This window comes from Papio anubis, chromosome 2 (genome assembly GCF_008728515.1).
Source record: "Papio anubis isolate 15944 chromosome 2, Panubis1.0, whole genome shotgun sequence".
NCBI classification, from domain to species: Eukaryota; Metazoa; Chordata; class Mammalia; order Primates; family Cercopithecidae; genus Papio; species Papio anubis.
In genome coordinates this window covers 171,440,503-171,457,272 of record NC_044977.1, presented here as the reverse complement: position 1 = coordinate 171,457,272, position 16,770 = coordinate 171,440,503, and the positions used below count along the sequence as shown (strand labels likewise).

The following is a 16,770-nucleotide window of genomic DNA, read 5'->3' as shown; positions in this document are numbered from 1 at the left end:
GGGATGAAGTTTCTAAGGGCAAAATTGCCAGGGACTGGTGAGCTCATCTGAGACATACAGGAAACAGGGAGTAGAGATAAAAAGCAATAAATTCGATAAAAATGCTAATTTGTTTAGCCATCAATTTTTAATCATTTGACCACCTAATTAATTAATTAGTTTTGTTTGGACTGTAGTTCCTTCCTGAAAGCATTTGAGGCTGATGACTATAAAAGACACAAACACAATAACCCTAAAGGTTATTAAAAATAAGTCAGGAGAAATGTTGGCTTTCACTTTACTCCCTGTCTCAAGAAAATTCAGGCAACCCAGCTAAAGGATGTTGACCCTGGGGATGCTCTAATAAGATCCAGATGAAGGAAATGACAAAAAGAATTTAGAGACAGGGAGAGATCAAAAATAAACAGAAAAGGTATGGAAGTTGTATCTGAATAAGGACAAGACTGAGAGACTACATGGAGAGAAGCCTCAGTTGTCCTTGCTTTGGCCATCCTAGACCAGAGTGTTCACAGCTCACCCACCACAGACGCATGAGTGAACCCAGCAGAGATGGATCAGCCGCAGCCCAGGTTAGACTACTCATTGGAGCCAGCCCCAAACTGCAGACTTTGTAGAATCATGAACTAAAGTAAATGGTGGTTTCAACATTTTTTTCCTTTCTTTTTTAAAATTAACATGTGATAATTATACATATTTAGTGGTGGCTGTTTTAAGAAATGAATTTTGGAGGTGTTTCTTAGATAGCAAAAATTAACGGATACAGTTCATTTCACGCACAATCACTCTCTGAGAAACTTATTTACTTCAATCTTCAGCTTTACAGGATTAACAATATCTTTTTAGCTTTTCCTAAATCCATTTAAATTTAGCCCTTTGATGAATTTCTTTTTTTTTTTTTCTTTTTTTTTGTGAGATGGAGTCTCACTCTACCACCCAGGCTGGAGTACAGTGGCACGATCTCGGCTCACTGTAACCTCCACCTCCCGGGTTCAAGCAATTCTCCTGCCTCAGCCTCCTGAGTAGCTGGGACTACAGGCATGCATCATCACGCCTGGTTAATTTTTGTATTTTTAGTAGAGATGGAGTTTCACCATATTGGTCAGGCTGGTATATAACTCTTGATCTCGTGAGCCACCCACCTCGGCCTCCCAAAGGGCTGAGATTACGGGCATGAGCCACTTTGCCCGGCCAGGTGAATTTCTTATAGTTTAACTCTATTTGCCAATATTATGATTACTGGGCACAACAGCCCAAGAGGAAAAATAAAGCGCTATGAATTTCTGCTCAGCAGCCTCAGTTGCTTCTTTTTCATGGAAACAAACAAAACAAAACAAACAAAAACCCCAAACTAAAAAAACCTCTAGAGGTTACGTTTGACTCTTACAGCACTGAACTTAGCTTTTGTGAGTTCAGTTTATTTAGGCTTTTTATTAGGCTTGGGGGCGGGCTGGTGGTAGTATTAATACTATTGAGTTTGGGTTGAGAACACTTTTTTTCTTTAGGATCCTGAGTCAGGGGTTGACCTAGAAAATCAACACCCACAGATATTTTCTACAAGGCGGTAAGTCAAGCAATCCAAACTTCAGCACGTCTGCTCTCTCATTTTAAGATAGTCTTTGTAAACCAAACAAATAAGCATAAAGAGAAAAAAGAAAATGCTTAAGACCATAAATGTATACTTTAACTTACAAATACAAACATGCCAAATACTTTTCAGAAACCATGCATGAGAATGACAATTTAACTTAAGTCCTAAAAGCTTTCCACTCTCTCTAGCTCCCACATGTGTATAAAAGGTTTAAATGAACAAGAAAAACATGTTGGGATTAGGATTTGATTCCAAAAAGCTTTTATAGTCCTATAGAATGACCAGCAGTTACACTAGCTTCAAAAGACACACCAAACAAAAACTGATTTTTATCAAATAGTATTAATACTTGATGGACCAAAGTTGTTTTCACAAAGTATTTCCAAAATGAGGAGCTTGCCAAGCTGTGCCAATGTTCATAGCTCCAGGGGTCCTATCTTGGAACTTTCAAATTCAGTCAAAAGGAAAAAACATGTGTTTGCCTATCTGAACTTGAAAATTTGTCAACAAATACCAAACGCAGCACTTCTGAAACATGAATTGGAGGCCCATTCCTGAGCTGACTCAATTTCCTACTTTGACACAATGATCATTAGGCATATCGCACTAGAGTGTGGCAGACGCATTTTGATAAGTTATTTTGTCAATTAGCTCAACCACTTACCAATCTCTCAGTCATACACACTACTGAGAAATTAACTGCTCTTAATTTGTTAGTATGAAAACTTGCCTGAGATTCTCAGGGACCTCAGACAAAAATTAATAAACATAAGTTTTTTAAAAAACAAAGCACCAAATTTTTTCATACATATGATTTGACTATCTTCTTGAAATAACTCAAAAGTTCTCCAGCAACTTAGCTTGTAACTCATTTCAAATAAGATTGCATGAAAGAAGAAATGAAGGCATTAATATGCCCCATCACCCCTGAGGCAATTAGTTTAGAGAAGTGATGCAAGTCATTTAAAGCAAGTTTCTGGAGTACATTGCCAGGCTCCTGATCCTTAGCCTAACGCTTCTGCCAACGTAAATTCTTTGGTCTCCATGCTATGCTACTCATTTAGAGACCATGATGGCAGGCATCAAACTACACTTTCCTATCATAACTTCTGTGTCTTTTTGTCTGCTTGAATTTCCCTTTTTCTGAGCTGCCATCCTTTATCCTTTTAGTTCCTTCTTCACCAACGCCCTTGTGTTTTCCTCATAAGCCTTAGGATCGAAAACAGCAGTTTCCAAACTTTGCCACACCTGAACACATATTAATAATTAGACAATCATTATTCCCTGATTTGTTGTCCTGGAATCCTTTTGGGGTTAAACAGGGACTTGAAGAGTAACAAACCATATACCTCTTAGAAAGATACAACATACATCAGTGTATCAAAGACTGTAACTATTTAATCCAGTATTGCTCAAATTAAAGAATTTATTTATTTTAAGGAACTGGGTTCTGTGGAATATAAATTTGGGAAAATTTCCTTTTCCAACTTGTATTTTCTGGAAAAATGTTCTTTTTCTTAAGGATTTTGGCTAACTCAGGGCTTCAGGTTCTATTCAAAATATAGGAAGTACTGCTTGTAAACAAACAAACAAACAAACAAACCGAAGTGAGGGAAAGAAATGAAATGAATCTCCTCCAGACTTTAATCACATCTCTTCTTTTTTACAACTATGCACTCTAAGACAAAGGGGGAGAAAACTGTAAGTGTTTAATCTGAAAACATTGACTGATATTATGGTCTAGGCATGGCACTCTTCCTGGACCAGAGAAACTGAGAGCAACAAGACATGCTTCTTACCTCCAAGGTTCTCATAGCCTAGATTAGAAGAGCAGAGAGAAGAGCAGAAGATGGTAGAAGTGCTTTGAAGCCTGTATCCACAAGAGTTTGTAGAGTAGCCACTTTGTGTTCAGGTCTTTCCCTCCATGCAGAACCTTAAAAACTGCATCTAAAACCCTCACATTCTAACTACCGCCTCAGCACTACACATACACACGCATACACACAAGGTACTTGCAACATGTACACAGGAAATCAGCTACACTGTATTATGAATACTTTTCCCTCGCCCCCTCTTGAACCATGAGCTCTGGCATCTCTTTTTCTGAGACTCACCACAAAGCAGCACCGGGCTCCATCACAAATCTTTCAAGGTTACAACCTCTACTACTTTAGATCCTTCTACTTTCTTTCTACTTCAGATGAGATTAAGCCCAGGCCAGGCTGTGCTACCTACCATCTCTGTTTCTGCTTTTGCATCATTAAGAAGACCATGAAAAAAGATAAGCTACCAAGGCAGAGAAATGTATCATCAAGTAGGGCTGCATTCAGCTGCAGGTAAGAGAAAACCTAATTACAGTGGCTTAAATAGAGGTGGGTTATACTTTGCTCATTTAATAATTAGTGCTGGCATAGGCAGTTTGCTGATACTGGGTCCAACCAGGAGAAACAAAAAGAAGGTTGGTACTTGTTTTGCCTCTCCCTTTTAACAGAAAAGCAAAAGCTTTCCCAGAAATCCTGTCTCAGCAGATCTGCTTTTTATCCTGTTGACCAGAATGGTGTCACACGGCTGTAAGAGAGAATGGGAAAGTGAGCCTGAATGGCTGTCCTAGCAGCCGATGAAGATTCTCTGCCACAAGATCAATCCTGGTTCAACTCCCAAAGATTTTTTGAAAGGGTTCGCATCCAAGTTCCTTTAGTGATAAGGAACTAAAATGCTGAAATACTGCAATAAATCTATACGTTAAAAATGTTATAGAGTTTATTAGTTCTATGTTCCCTTCATACTGTGACTGAACTCATTAGTTTCTTGAACTGAAATGGAGAAATCCAAGATCACTGGTCAAACTTCAGGTGATTCCTGAAACTGCAGCTCTGCCTAACAACTTGAATATCTCTTTTTCTTATTTTTCCATATTAGTTATTTCTTGATTCATTCATTCATTCAATAAATATTTATTGAGGATCTACTATGTGCCAGGCATGGTAATAGATGCTACAATACAATGGGGAACAAGATACATACATTTCTTCTATGAAGTGTTGTTTTAGTGGAAGAGACAGATACAATGTATTTAATTATAATTGTGATACATGCTATGTAGGGTAAGTACAAAGTAAAATGAGGATATTACAGGAAATTAGTGTAGTTTGAGGTGTGTCAGGAAAAGCTTTCCCAAGGCTCAATGAAACCAGGGCCTGTATGCTTCAGCACTTTTGACATTTTGGGTCAGATAATTCTTTGTTATGGGGGGCTGTCTTGCTCATAGTAGGAGGTTTAGTGGCATCCCTTGACCTTCACCCACTAGACCCCAGTGGCTTTCCCTTCCAGTTGTGACAACCAAAAGGAGTTCTAAACATTGTCAAATATCCCTGGGGGCAAAATTACCCCCAGATGAGAACCACTGATTTAAATAAAGACTTGGAAGATGAACAGGAGAGTCAGTCACACCACAGAGAGAAGTCATCAATTCTTGTCCATGTTTCACCCCAATCCTTCCTTTGGCAAACTTTTAAGCCCTCTTGCTTTATTCAAAGAGCTTTGAAACTTCTTCTAGGAAGTCTTTGCTGAAGACAAAATAGGTAGCAAATTCCCTCTGACTCTCACCCTGAAAAAACCATGAGTTCCACAACTTTTTTTCTACTCAGTATTTCACAATGTCTGGAAACGCAGATAACGCTATTTCACTTTTTCACAGATGGAAGATGTCCTTGATGATCTTATGTATATTCACCTATGTTTCCAGACTTCATGAACAGCCTCTGTACTTCTTTCTTTCTTTGGAGCACTCTAGAGACAAGTATTAAAGGTCTGCTTCATGCCAGGCATGGTCCTAGATGCTACAGTTTAAATATGAGTAAGAGAAGACTTTTGGTCTCCCAGAACTCGTTGTCTTGCTTCACTCAGGTACAACATGGAGGAAGCTGTAGAGGCAAAGTTGAGTGTTCAATTAATTATGTTCTGCTGGCTGCATGTCCTTTCCAATGAACACAGATTGAGAGGCAAAGACAAAGCCTATTTAGCTCACAATCCCGCACCTATGAGGTTATGCAGAGAATATCCGCAGAAGATTTGATTGATAATTCTGATATAAAATGATTACTGAGAATGATTCTGTACTCACTCAGATAACCTCACCTGGAGTGGCAATTCTACTCGGCTTGATTCCTCATAATTATTTGCTGAATACATTGAGACTTGATTTTCATTTGCTTCAAGCTCTGTCAATAGCTTCTCCAAAGCGAGATCCTTCCTAAAATTCGTTGCCAGGCTTTGACCTACTTCCTTCTTATTCCTTCTCCCCTAGACAGAGCTTCCCCCTAAAATCTCTCTTGTTTATCACCTGTCTAGCCAAATCAACTGCCAAGGACAGGAATGCTGAAGTGAGGCAAAGTATTTATTTCCTGCTTTGTAGAGCCAGATACTTTAAGTGGAGAAAAAAAGTCCTCACTTGCTTCTAAGTAATGTTTTGTTTTGGTCAGAGCCACACATTAATTCACATGTCCAGGCTGCTTGTAAAATAAAACCAGAGGCATGAGAACTGATAAGAACATGCATTCCTATTTCCTTTCTCTACAAAAGAAAGCCTGATGGTGGTGGCTCATCACTTGTGAACACTGGACTTAAAATTTTAAAGAAAGCAGGGCTTAGCATGGAGGGATGGTTCTATCCAGTACTGAAATAAATGGCAAATTGAACTTACATTCCGGGGAGGCAGAAGCAACTCACTAGGGAAGCTTCCTACAGAAACAAAAATTACTAAAACAACATGATGAGGTAAGTACAGTAGTACAATAAAGTCACCTATTTTTCTTCCATTAGTCTTTAGAGTCCTTTATAGTCAGCCCAGTGTAGTGACTGATCAGCACCAAAACTCCTCATTCTTCTTGGGAGGGAGAAACATGTCAGCAGGTCTCTGCACTTTACTATCACTGATATTCATCCCACCTGTTCTCTTTCGCTTTCCATGCTGTGTACCCACAGCTAGTAGGCTGCAGGTCTTCTTTTTCATATGTTCATGCCAGGGCCTTTAAACCAATTCGAGACCTTCTGCATGGCTCAAGCTTGGGTCAGCTCCACAGCAGGCCTCTTATTTATTTTTTAGAAATTGTCTAAATTGCAACATAAAAACTGCAGTCAGTTATGCAAGTTTTATGTAGTTTTGTGGAACCTGTTGAGGATGATCTTTTCCCAGAAAATGAATAGGTTTCCAAGCATTGCAGTATATGTGATTAATTGAGCCCCGTCTTCAGACCTTCTCTGGAGGTGCAATGCTATGGCTCCTGGGAATGTAATACCGTTGACTCTTAACATCCAAACTATGTCTATAATACAGGATCCAAGACAGCAAGATCCCTGTGCCTTTGTGGGTGTATGTGTTAAAACCAGAATGTCTTTTTTTTGCGGGGGGAAATGCTCTCAAATTAGGCAGAGTGTGATTTAAAAAAAAAACAAACAAAACTTCAGCTGAATTAAATTTAAAGGAATTTAATTGAGCAACGAACGATTTGCGATTCCAGCAGCCTCCTGAGCCAGAGTAGACTCAGAGACTCTTGCGCAGCTACGTGGTGGAAGAAGATTTATGGACAGAAAAAGGAGAGTGACGTTCAGAAAACAGAAGTGAGGTACAGAAAGCGTTGAACTGAGTACAGTTCAGTGTTTGCCCTATTTGAACATGGTTCCAACAGCTGGCTACATTTGATTGGCCAAACTCAATGACCGGCACAAGTATAGGCTACGGAGTATTTATACTTCCAGTTGTTATAGTTCACAATGTACAGAGAAATCTTCAGGCCAAGCTTAAAATATGGAAGGAGGCAGCTTTAGGCTAAACTTCATTTAGCAAGTGAGGTTTGTTTTGGTAGGGCAAAGCAATACAATTAGATCCTGGGAGACTTCTCCTTTAAGGGTGTTTCAAAACAATTTAATATTTTCAGATTATGTGACTTCCATTTCTGTTAAGCTAGTCTTGAATTTCTTATGAAGTAATGAACATAGACCTTTCAAGTGCAGGTTTTACTGCTATTACAGTCTCAGGTGAGGTGATAATCAAATATTTATTATATGGAAAGTAGTGGGCACTGCTACTCAGAATGGACCTCAACTGTTCTCTCAGAGACCTGGTTTTGAAGGTCCCCTGCTGTGCCAAGAACTAACCTTTGAGTGGTGATTTTGGGAAGGTCTGGTGAGGTGACCCTGGTGATGAAAGGCTCAGAGTAGTGGCCACTTACCAAGGGCTACACAAATATTTCAGTAATTTAATAACCACTAGAGTTGTATTAGTGCAAACTGATGAATGTCAGCCTTTCCTGGATAAAATTAAATGAATAAATGAATGAACTTAAACTCTTAGGAATAAGCGACATGACCTGAGTCTTCCAGAAATCCACAAAAGCTTGTGCAGATGAGTTTGGTTTGCTAAATCTTTTCTTTTGAACTTCCCTATGGATAAAAGGGAGGTTCCTAGCAGGCTGGCAGCTACCTTTTGGCTAGATGTCAAAGTAACTAGAGAGTGTAAATGATTCCAGCCAAACCATCAATAATTGCCAGTGGGTAATTCAGTACATAGACTCCACAGCCGCCTATCTACAAAGGTGGCAAAGAGAATGTCTCTCTGTTTCTCTTCACCCATTCAATTTAGACACCAGCCCACCCTTCAATAATGCCACACATTCCAATCATGAAAAACAAATGGTGTGACAATAGCCAGGGGACTTTCAGAGCAGAGCATCCCTTTGGTAAACACAGCCTCTAGATACTATCTCTTGCTCTCCCACGGGTTGCCTGCTGCAAAGGAGGCTGAAATGCAACGGGTTAGGAAAATAGGGCTTTTATGGTCTAAGTGACCAAAATGTAGCTCATGAGTTTCAGAAAACGTTTATGTTTTGGTACTTTGCTTAATTCTCTCTTTCTCTCTCTGTGTGTGTGTGGGGGGGGGGGGGGGCACGCACACACGCACACACACGCAGGCATACACATGTTTCAATGCTCAACAACAGTGATTTTATTGTGAAACCTATGGTTCAATGAAAGATTTAGTGTTGAATGTTTGTAGAGATAAATTACAATTTTTACATCTAACTGACCCGTGCTTTGGATTATTCTGTCTAGGTAAACTTAGTTCAACTAAATTCATCCATTTATTCATTCAACAAATATTTACTGAGTATCTACTGTAAATCACCTACTCTTCTAAGGCTCTGGGGATGTAGACAGGGAAGAGGGCAAACAAGAAACCTATCCTCCTGGAATGTACATTCTAGGGCCAAAAAGATATTTATAATTTCAGGTAATAGTACTGTACAAAAAAATAAAGCAGGGTAAAGGGTTAGAGGTGGCTGAGGATATCTTAGTGAGGGTGGTCATGAAAGGCCTTTGTAAGGAGGTGATGTCTGAACAACTAATTGAAAAATACGAGGAGAAGAGGCATGTAAAGATTTGGTGGAAGAACGTTTCGGGCAGAGAGAACAATAAAAGCAAAAGCCTTGAGGTGGGAATGATGTCGATGCATTTCAGACACATCAAGAAGTCGACTTTCCTGAGTAGAATGAACGAGAGGGCAAATGTAGAAAGTGAGGCTAAATGTAACTGTTGCTAAAGCCCCGTAAGATGAGGTCTTCTGACAGACTGAGGGAACTTTTCAAATAAATGCTGTAGATTCTCTCTGAATTACTAAGAGCTTCCTAAATTAACTATAATGGTTGTGATTAGGATTCTGAATTGGAGAATCATGTTCATACACACAATACTTTTTTTATTATTGTTGATACATGGAATATTTCACCTTGCTATTCTGTAGTGAATATATTCTAACTTTTTGTGGGGGTGGGGGTGGGTAAGAAAAAGGATGGTGATAGTGGTTGACATATCCACAGATGAGCAAAATGTACATTTTTTGTTCCTGCCTCTTCTGATTTAGTACATGGTCTCAAATCTCTCACTTTTCAGGGGCATCCCATTCTGATACATTGAGATCTAATGGCGTTTAGCTCTAGTAGAAAGTAATATCTGTGAGGGCAGGGACTTGTTCATCACTGCATCCATGGTGATTTATAAATAATTATTGAACTCATCCACACACTCTGCCCAGCTTCATTTACTTCCTTGTCCTTTATCTTTCCTCCCTTAAACCTCACCGAGTAGGACCCTGTTCTGAGAGGAGCACAGCAGGACCCTCTGGGTCTCCCAAGTGAGCAGTTCTACAGTGTCAATCACTCTCTCATCCTGAACATAATGTGATACAGACCATTTCTTGGAAAAACCCCAATTCTCCCGGTATTGCTTGACCACATTAACCTTTAGGTAATTGGCACTAAACTTGGAACTTAGGATTAGTTCAGTGGAATTCCAGCTAATGAGAGAGGTGGCCATAAATGTCCAAATGTCATTGTTGAAAATTTGTTTCAAGTATCATATGTTATTGGGCAGACAGGAAGGACCATCCCTCCTTGTCCTGCTCCAAAGCTGAAATACTTATAAGCATTTAATATCAAAGAAGAATTGGGCCAGGCAGTTGTATTACAGAGAAGTCTAACATTTGATTTTTGCCCACAAGAGGTTTAAAATCTACTAAGGAATAATGACAATAATAAGAAGCCATTAAACAAATACTAAATGAATAAAATACATTTTATTACCAAGTACCTTGAACTCTAAAAGCACCTAAAATTATATTAGAAAATAGTAAGTACTGAAGTTATTTGTGGAATTAAATTTAATTGTGTTATTTATCTTGAGGCTATTATTTTTAAAACATATATGTCGTTCTCATAATAGACTATACATATAAAAGAAAAGGTGTAAGAAAGAAAAACTGCTAAATCTCTGAACCCAGAATGACCTCTCTTAGCATTTTGGTTTATAGTCTTCTAGTTGTCTTTATCTTTCTCTTCTTACATAGATAAGATCATATGGAATACATAATTTTATTTCCTTTTTTTCCTCTTAAGATCATAGCATGTTTTGAATATTTTTTTTCCCTCCCTAGTGGGGGTGTCTTCTGGTGAAAACCGAAAAAACCTACTAGGAAAATTCTAAAAGAACTTTAACACTTGTTATGTATGTTTTAAAAACCTTTGTTTTAGAGGCTGAATAATACTCAAATAAATGAACGTTTATTAATGAGACTTTGAAAGTTTATGTATGGCTACATTACTAAAATATTTCCGTATTTAAATGCTTTACATGTTCTCCTGTGTTTTCCTGTGGACTGTTCCCTGGTCACATAGGTGACAAAATATCAGTACAAGAAGAGAATATAGCAGAGATCATAATAGATGAGGTTGTCAGAGGCAGAAACAGAGTTTCCCTGTCCGCTCTTGCAGAAAGTAAATGTGAAATTCTGGCAATTTGGTTGGGTTATTTGGTCTCCAGCAGGGCCCCTCTCAGGAAGTGAACTCACAGTGGCCTTTCAGTTGACAGCCAGAAGATGGGGTAAATGCTGTTAGCAGTTACCCTAGGGCAGAAAACTTAAGAGGTGACTGCACAATGGAACTGGGGAAGCCAAGAGAAGGTAATGAGGTGCCAAACCTGGCCTGATATGCACAAGGCAGGAGACAGAAGCCAAGAAAATACACGCCAACATGCTGGGCTTCAGAGGTCTGTCACACCGTGGATTGCTTCTGCAAAGCCTTTTAGTTCATAATCAGTGCCCTGTAACTGACAATTATTTTTATCCAAGAATTAATTTTCAAAAATCCGTGGGCTCTGCCTTCTAGGCACTTAGGATGGCCTTCTAGCATTGTACTTACAAGTTCATGATGTGTGTGTCATTGTCACAAATAGAGTGATAACTGCTGCTTATTGAACATTTGGTATGTGCTACACACCAAAGCACTCACTGAACATCCATTCACTCAGTTAAGCCTCCCCACCAAACATATACAGTACGCCTGTGTGATTACCATCCCCATATTATAGCTGAGGAAACAGAGGCAGAGAGAAGTTGCCCAGGGTCAGCCAGCCAGCATGGGTGGGGGCTGGAATTCACACCCCCGCCTAACACCAGAGCCTATGCTCTCGACTCGTCTAACCCCTGTCTCTCCCCTTCCCTAAGTAACCCTAACAAAAGCCAAATTGTTTCTTATCTCCTCATTCTCCACAACTCACACTGATCTGAGAAAAGAAGGTGACCAACACATGTTAGCTTGAATTGAATCAGCCACGATGAATATTTCTTTTCAATTTCTTTGTCAAAGTAATATACACACATAATTAAAATGGTGCCAAAAGAAATTTAACAATTTAAGAAAATTCCCTACACACTGAACTCTCATTTTTTCCCTTCCTGTTCCACTTTTTGGAGGCAACCACTAATTTATTTATTTATTTTTTACATTAATGATTTATTTATTATTATTTTTAAATTATACTTTAAGTTCTAGGGTACATGTGCACAATGTGCAGGTTTGTTACAAATGTTTACATGTGCCATGTTGGTGTGCTACACCCATTAACTCGTCATTTACATTAGGTGTATCTCCTAATGCTATCCCTCCCCACTCCCCCCACCCCATGACAGGCCCCAGCGTGTGATGTTCCCCATCCTGTGTCCAAGTGTTCTCATTGTTCAGTTCCCACCTATGAGTGAGAACATGCGGTGTTTTTCTGTCCTTGCGATAGTTTGTTCAGAATGATGGTTTCCAGCTTATTCCATGTCCGTACAAAGGACATGAACTCATCCTTTTTTATGACTGCATAGTATTCCATGGTGTATATGTGCCACATTTTCCTAATCCAGTCTACCATTGATGGGCATTTGGGTTAGTTCCAAGTCTTTGCTATTGTGAACAGTGTTGCAACAAATGTACGTGTGCATGTGTCTTTATAGCAGCATGATTTATAATCCTTTGGGTATATACCCAGTAATGGGATTGCTGGGTCAAATAGTATTTCTAGTTCTAGATCCTTGAGGAATCGCCACACTGTCTTCCACAATGGTTGAACTAGTTTACAGTCCCACCAACAGTGTAAAAGTATTCCTATTTCTCCACATCCTCTCCAGCACCTGTTGTTTCCTTTTTAATTATCACCATTCTAACTGGTGTGAGATGGAATCTCATTGTGGTTTTGATTTGCATTTCTTTAATGGCCAGTGATGACGAGCATTTTTTCATGTGTCTCTCGGCTGTATGAATGTCTTCTTTTGAGAATGTCTGTTCATATCTTTTGCCCACTTTTTGCTGGGGTTGTTTTTTTCTTGTAAATTTGATTGAGTTCTCTATAGGTTCTGGATATTAGCCGTTTGTCAGATGAGCAGATTGCAAAAATTTTCTCCCATTCTGTAGGTTGCCTGTTCACTCTGATGGTAAGTTTCTTTTGCTGTGCAGAAGCTCTTTAGTTTAATTAGATCCCACTTGTCCATTTTGGCTTTTGTTGCCATTGCTTTTGGTGTTTTAGACATGAAGTCCTTGCCCATGCCTATGTCCTGAATGGTATTACCTAGGTTTTCTTCTAGGGTTTTTATGATTTTAGGTCTAACATTTAAGTCTCTAATCCATCTTGAATTAATTTTCGTATAAGGAGTAAGGAAAGGATATACTTTCAGCTTTCTACTTATGACTAGCCAATTATCCCAGCACCATTTATTAAATAGGGAATCCTTTCCCCATTTATTGTTTTTGTCAGGTTTGTCAAAGATCAGATGGCTGTAGATGTGTGGTATTATTTCTCAGGGCTCTGTTCTGTTCCACTGGTCTATGTATCTGTTTTGGTACCAGTACTATGCTGTTTTGGTTACTGTAACCTTGTAGTATAGTTTGAAGTCAGGTAGCATGATGCCTCCAGCTTTATTCTTTTGGCTTAGGATCGTCTTGGCAATGTGGGCTCTTTTTTGGTTCCATATGAACTTTAAAGTAGTTTTTTCCAATTCTGTGAAGAAAGTCGTTGGTAACTTGATGGGGATGGCATTGAATCTATAAATTACCTTTGGCAGTATGGCCATTTTCATGATATTGATTCTTCCTATCCATGAGCATGGAATGTTCTTCCATTTGTTTGTGTCCTCTTTTATTTCACTGAGCAGTGGTTTGTAGCTCTCCTTGAAGAGGTCCTTCACATCCCTCATAAATTGGATTCCTAGGTATTTTTTTCTCTTTGCAGCAATTGTGAATGGGAGTTCACTCATTGTTTGGCTCACTGTTTGTCTGTTATTGGTGTATAAGAATGCTTGTGATTTTTGCACATCGATTTTGTATCTTGACAATTTGCTGAAGTTGCTTATCAGCTTAAGGAGATTTTGGGCTGAGATGATAGGGTTTTCTAAATGTACAATTATGTCATCTGCAAACAGGGACAATTTGACTTCCTCTTTTCCTAATTGAATACCCTTTATTTCTTTCTCCTGCCTGACTGCCCTGGCCAGAACTTCCAACACTATGTTGAATAGGAGCAGTGAGAGAGGGCATATCTGTCTTGTGCCAGTTTTCAAAGGGAATGCTTCCAGTTTTTGCCCATTCAGTATGATATTGGCTGTGGGTTTGTCATAAATAGCTCTTATTATTTTGAGATACGTGTCATCAATACCTAGTTTATTGAGAGTTTTTAGCATGAAGAGCTGTTGAATTTTGTCAAAGGTCTTTTCTGCATCTATTGAGATAATCATGTGGTTTTTGTCTTTGGTTCTGTTTGTATGCTGGATTATGTTTATTGAATTGCATATGTTGAACCAGTCTTGCATCCCAGGGATGAAGCCAACTTGATCATGGTGGATAAGCTTTTTGATGTGCTGCTGGATTCGGTTTGCCAGTATTTTATTGAGGATTTTTGCACTGATGTTCATCAGGGATATTGGTCTAAAATTCTCTTTTTTTGTTGTGTCTCTGCCAGGCTTTGGTATCAGGATGATGTTGGCCTCATAAAATGAGTTAGGGAGGATTCTCTCTTTTTCTATTGATTGGAATAGTTTCAGAAGGAATGGTACCAGCTCCTTTTCGTACTTCTGGTAGAATTTGGCTGTGAATCCATCTGGTCCTGGACTTTTTTTGGGTGGTAGGCTATTAATTATCGCCTCAATTTCATAGCCTGTTGTTGGTCTATTCAGGGATTCAACTTCTTCCTGGTTTAGTCTTGGGAGGGTGTATGTGTGCAGGAATTTATTCATTTCTTCTAGATTTTCTAGTTTATTTGCATAGAGATGGTTACAGTATTCTCTAATGGTAGTTTGTATTTCTGCAGGATCAGTGGTGATATCCCCTTTATCATTTTTTATTGCATCTGTTTGATTCTTCTCTCTTTTCTTCTTTATTAGTCTTGCTAGAGGTCTATCAACTTGGTTGATCTTTTCAAAAAACCAGCTCCTGGATTCACTGATTTTTTGAAGGGTTTTTTATGTGTCTTTCCTTCAGTTCTGCTCTGATCTTAGTTATTTCTTGCCTTCTGCTAGCTTTTGAATGTGTTTGCTCTTGCTTTTCTAGTTCTTTTAATTGTGATATTAGGGTGTCAATTTTAGATCTTTCCTGCTTTCTCTTGTGGGCATTTAGTGCTATATATTTCCCTCTACACACTGCTTTAAATGTGTCCCAGAGATTCTGGTATGTTGTGTCCTTGTTCTCATTGGTTTCAAAGAACGTCTTTATTTCTGCCTTCATTTCATTATGTACCCAGTTGTCATTCAGGAGCAGATTGTTCAGTTTCCATGTAGTTGAGCAGTTTTGAGTGAGTTTCTTAATCTTGAGTTCTAGTTTGATTGCACTATGGTCTGAGAGACAGTTTGTTATAATTTCTGTTCTTTTACATTTGCTGAGGAGTGCTTTACTTCCAATTATATGGTCAATTTTGGAATAAGTGTGATGTGGTGCTGAGAAGAATGTATATTCTGTTGATTTGGGGTGGAGAGTTCTCTAGATGTCTATTAGGTCCACTTGGTGTAGAGCTGAGTTCAAGTCCTGGATATCCTTGTTTACTTTTTGTCTCATTGATCTGTCTAATGTTGACAGTGAGGTGTTAAAGTCTCCCATTATCATGTGGGAGTCTAAGTCTCTTTGTAGGTCTCTCAGGACTTGCTTTATGAATCTGGGTGCCCTGTATTGGGTGCGTATATATTTAGAATAGTTAGCTCTTCTTGTTGAATTGATCCCTTTACCATTATGTAATGGCCTTCTTTGTCTCTTTTGATCTTTATTGGTTTAAAGTCTGTTTTATTAGAGACTAAGATTGCAACCCCTGCTTTTTTTTGTTTTCCATTTGCTTGGTAGATCTTCCTCTATCCCTTTATTTTGAGGCTATGTGTGTCTCTGCATGTGAGATGGGTCTCCTGAATACAGCACACTGATGAGTCTTGACTCTTTATCCAATTTGCCAGTCTGTGTCTTTTAATTGGAGTATTTAGCCCATTTACATTTAAGGTTAATATTGTTATATGTGTACTTGATCCTGTCATCATGATGTTAGCTGGTTATTTTGCTCGTTAGTTGATGCAGTTTCTTCTTAGCATTGATGGTCTTTACACTTTGGCATGTTTTTGCAGTGGCTGGTACCAGTTGTTCCTTTTCATATTTAGTGCTTCCTTCAGGAGCTCTTGTAAGGCAGGCCTGGTAGTGACAAAGTCTCTCAGCATATGCTTGTCTGTAAAGGATTTTATTTCTCCTTCACTTATGAAGCTTAGTTTGGCTGGATATGAAATTCTGGGTTGAAAATTCTTTTCTTTAAGAGTGTTAAATATTGGCCCCCACTCTCTTCTCACTTGTAGAGTTTCTGCTGAGAGATCCACTGTTAGTCTGATGGGCTTCCATTTCTGAGTAACCCGACTCTTCTCTCTGGCTGCCCTTAACATTTTTTTCCTTAATTTCAACTTTGGTGAATCTGACAGTTATGTGTCTTAGAGTGTCTCTTCTCGAGGAGTATCTTTGTGGCATTCTCTGTATTTCCTGAATTTGAATGTTAGCTTGCCTTGCTAGATTGGGGAAGTTCTCCTGGATAATATCCTGAAGAGTGTTTTCCAACCTGGTTCCATTCTCCCCATCACTTTCAGGTGTACCAATCAGACGTAGATTTGGTCTTTTCACATAGTCCTATATTTCTTGGAGGCTTTGTTCATTTCTTTTTACTCTTTTTTCTCTAAACTTCTCTTCTTGCTTCATTTCATTCATTTGATCTTCAATCACTGATACCCTTTCTTCCACTTGATCGAATCAGCTACTGAAGCTTGTGCGTGCGTCATGTAGTTCTTGTGCCATGGTTTTCAG

General features: G+C 38.9%; 1 protein-coding gene and 1 non-coding gene across 2 annotated transcripts in view; both read right to left on the bottom strand.

Annotated features, from left to right (window-relative positions):
• RARB (retinoic acid receptor beta) overlaps window positions 1-16,770 on the bottom strand; it is a 771,255-nt gene that overhangs the window by 252,366 nt on the left and 502,119 nt on the right. The window lies entirely within an intron of this gene.
• LOC116273977 lies at window positions 10,576-10,640 on the bottom strand. Its single transcript, XR_004182464.1, has one exon. It is a non-coding gene; the product is annotated as a U7 small nuclear RNA (small nuclear RNA).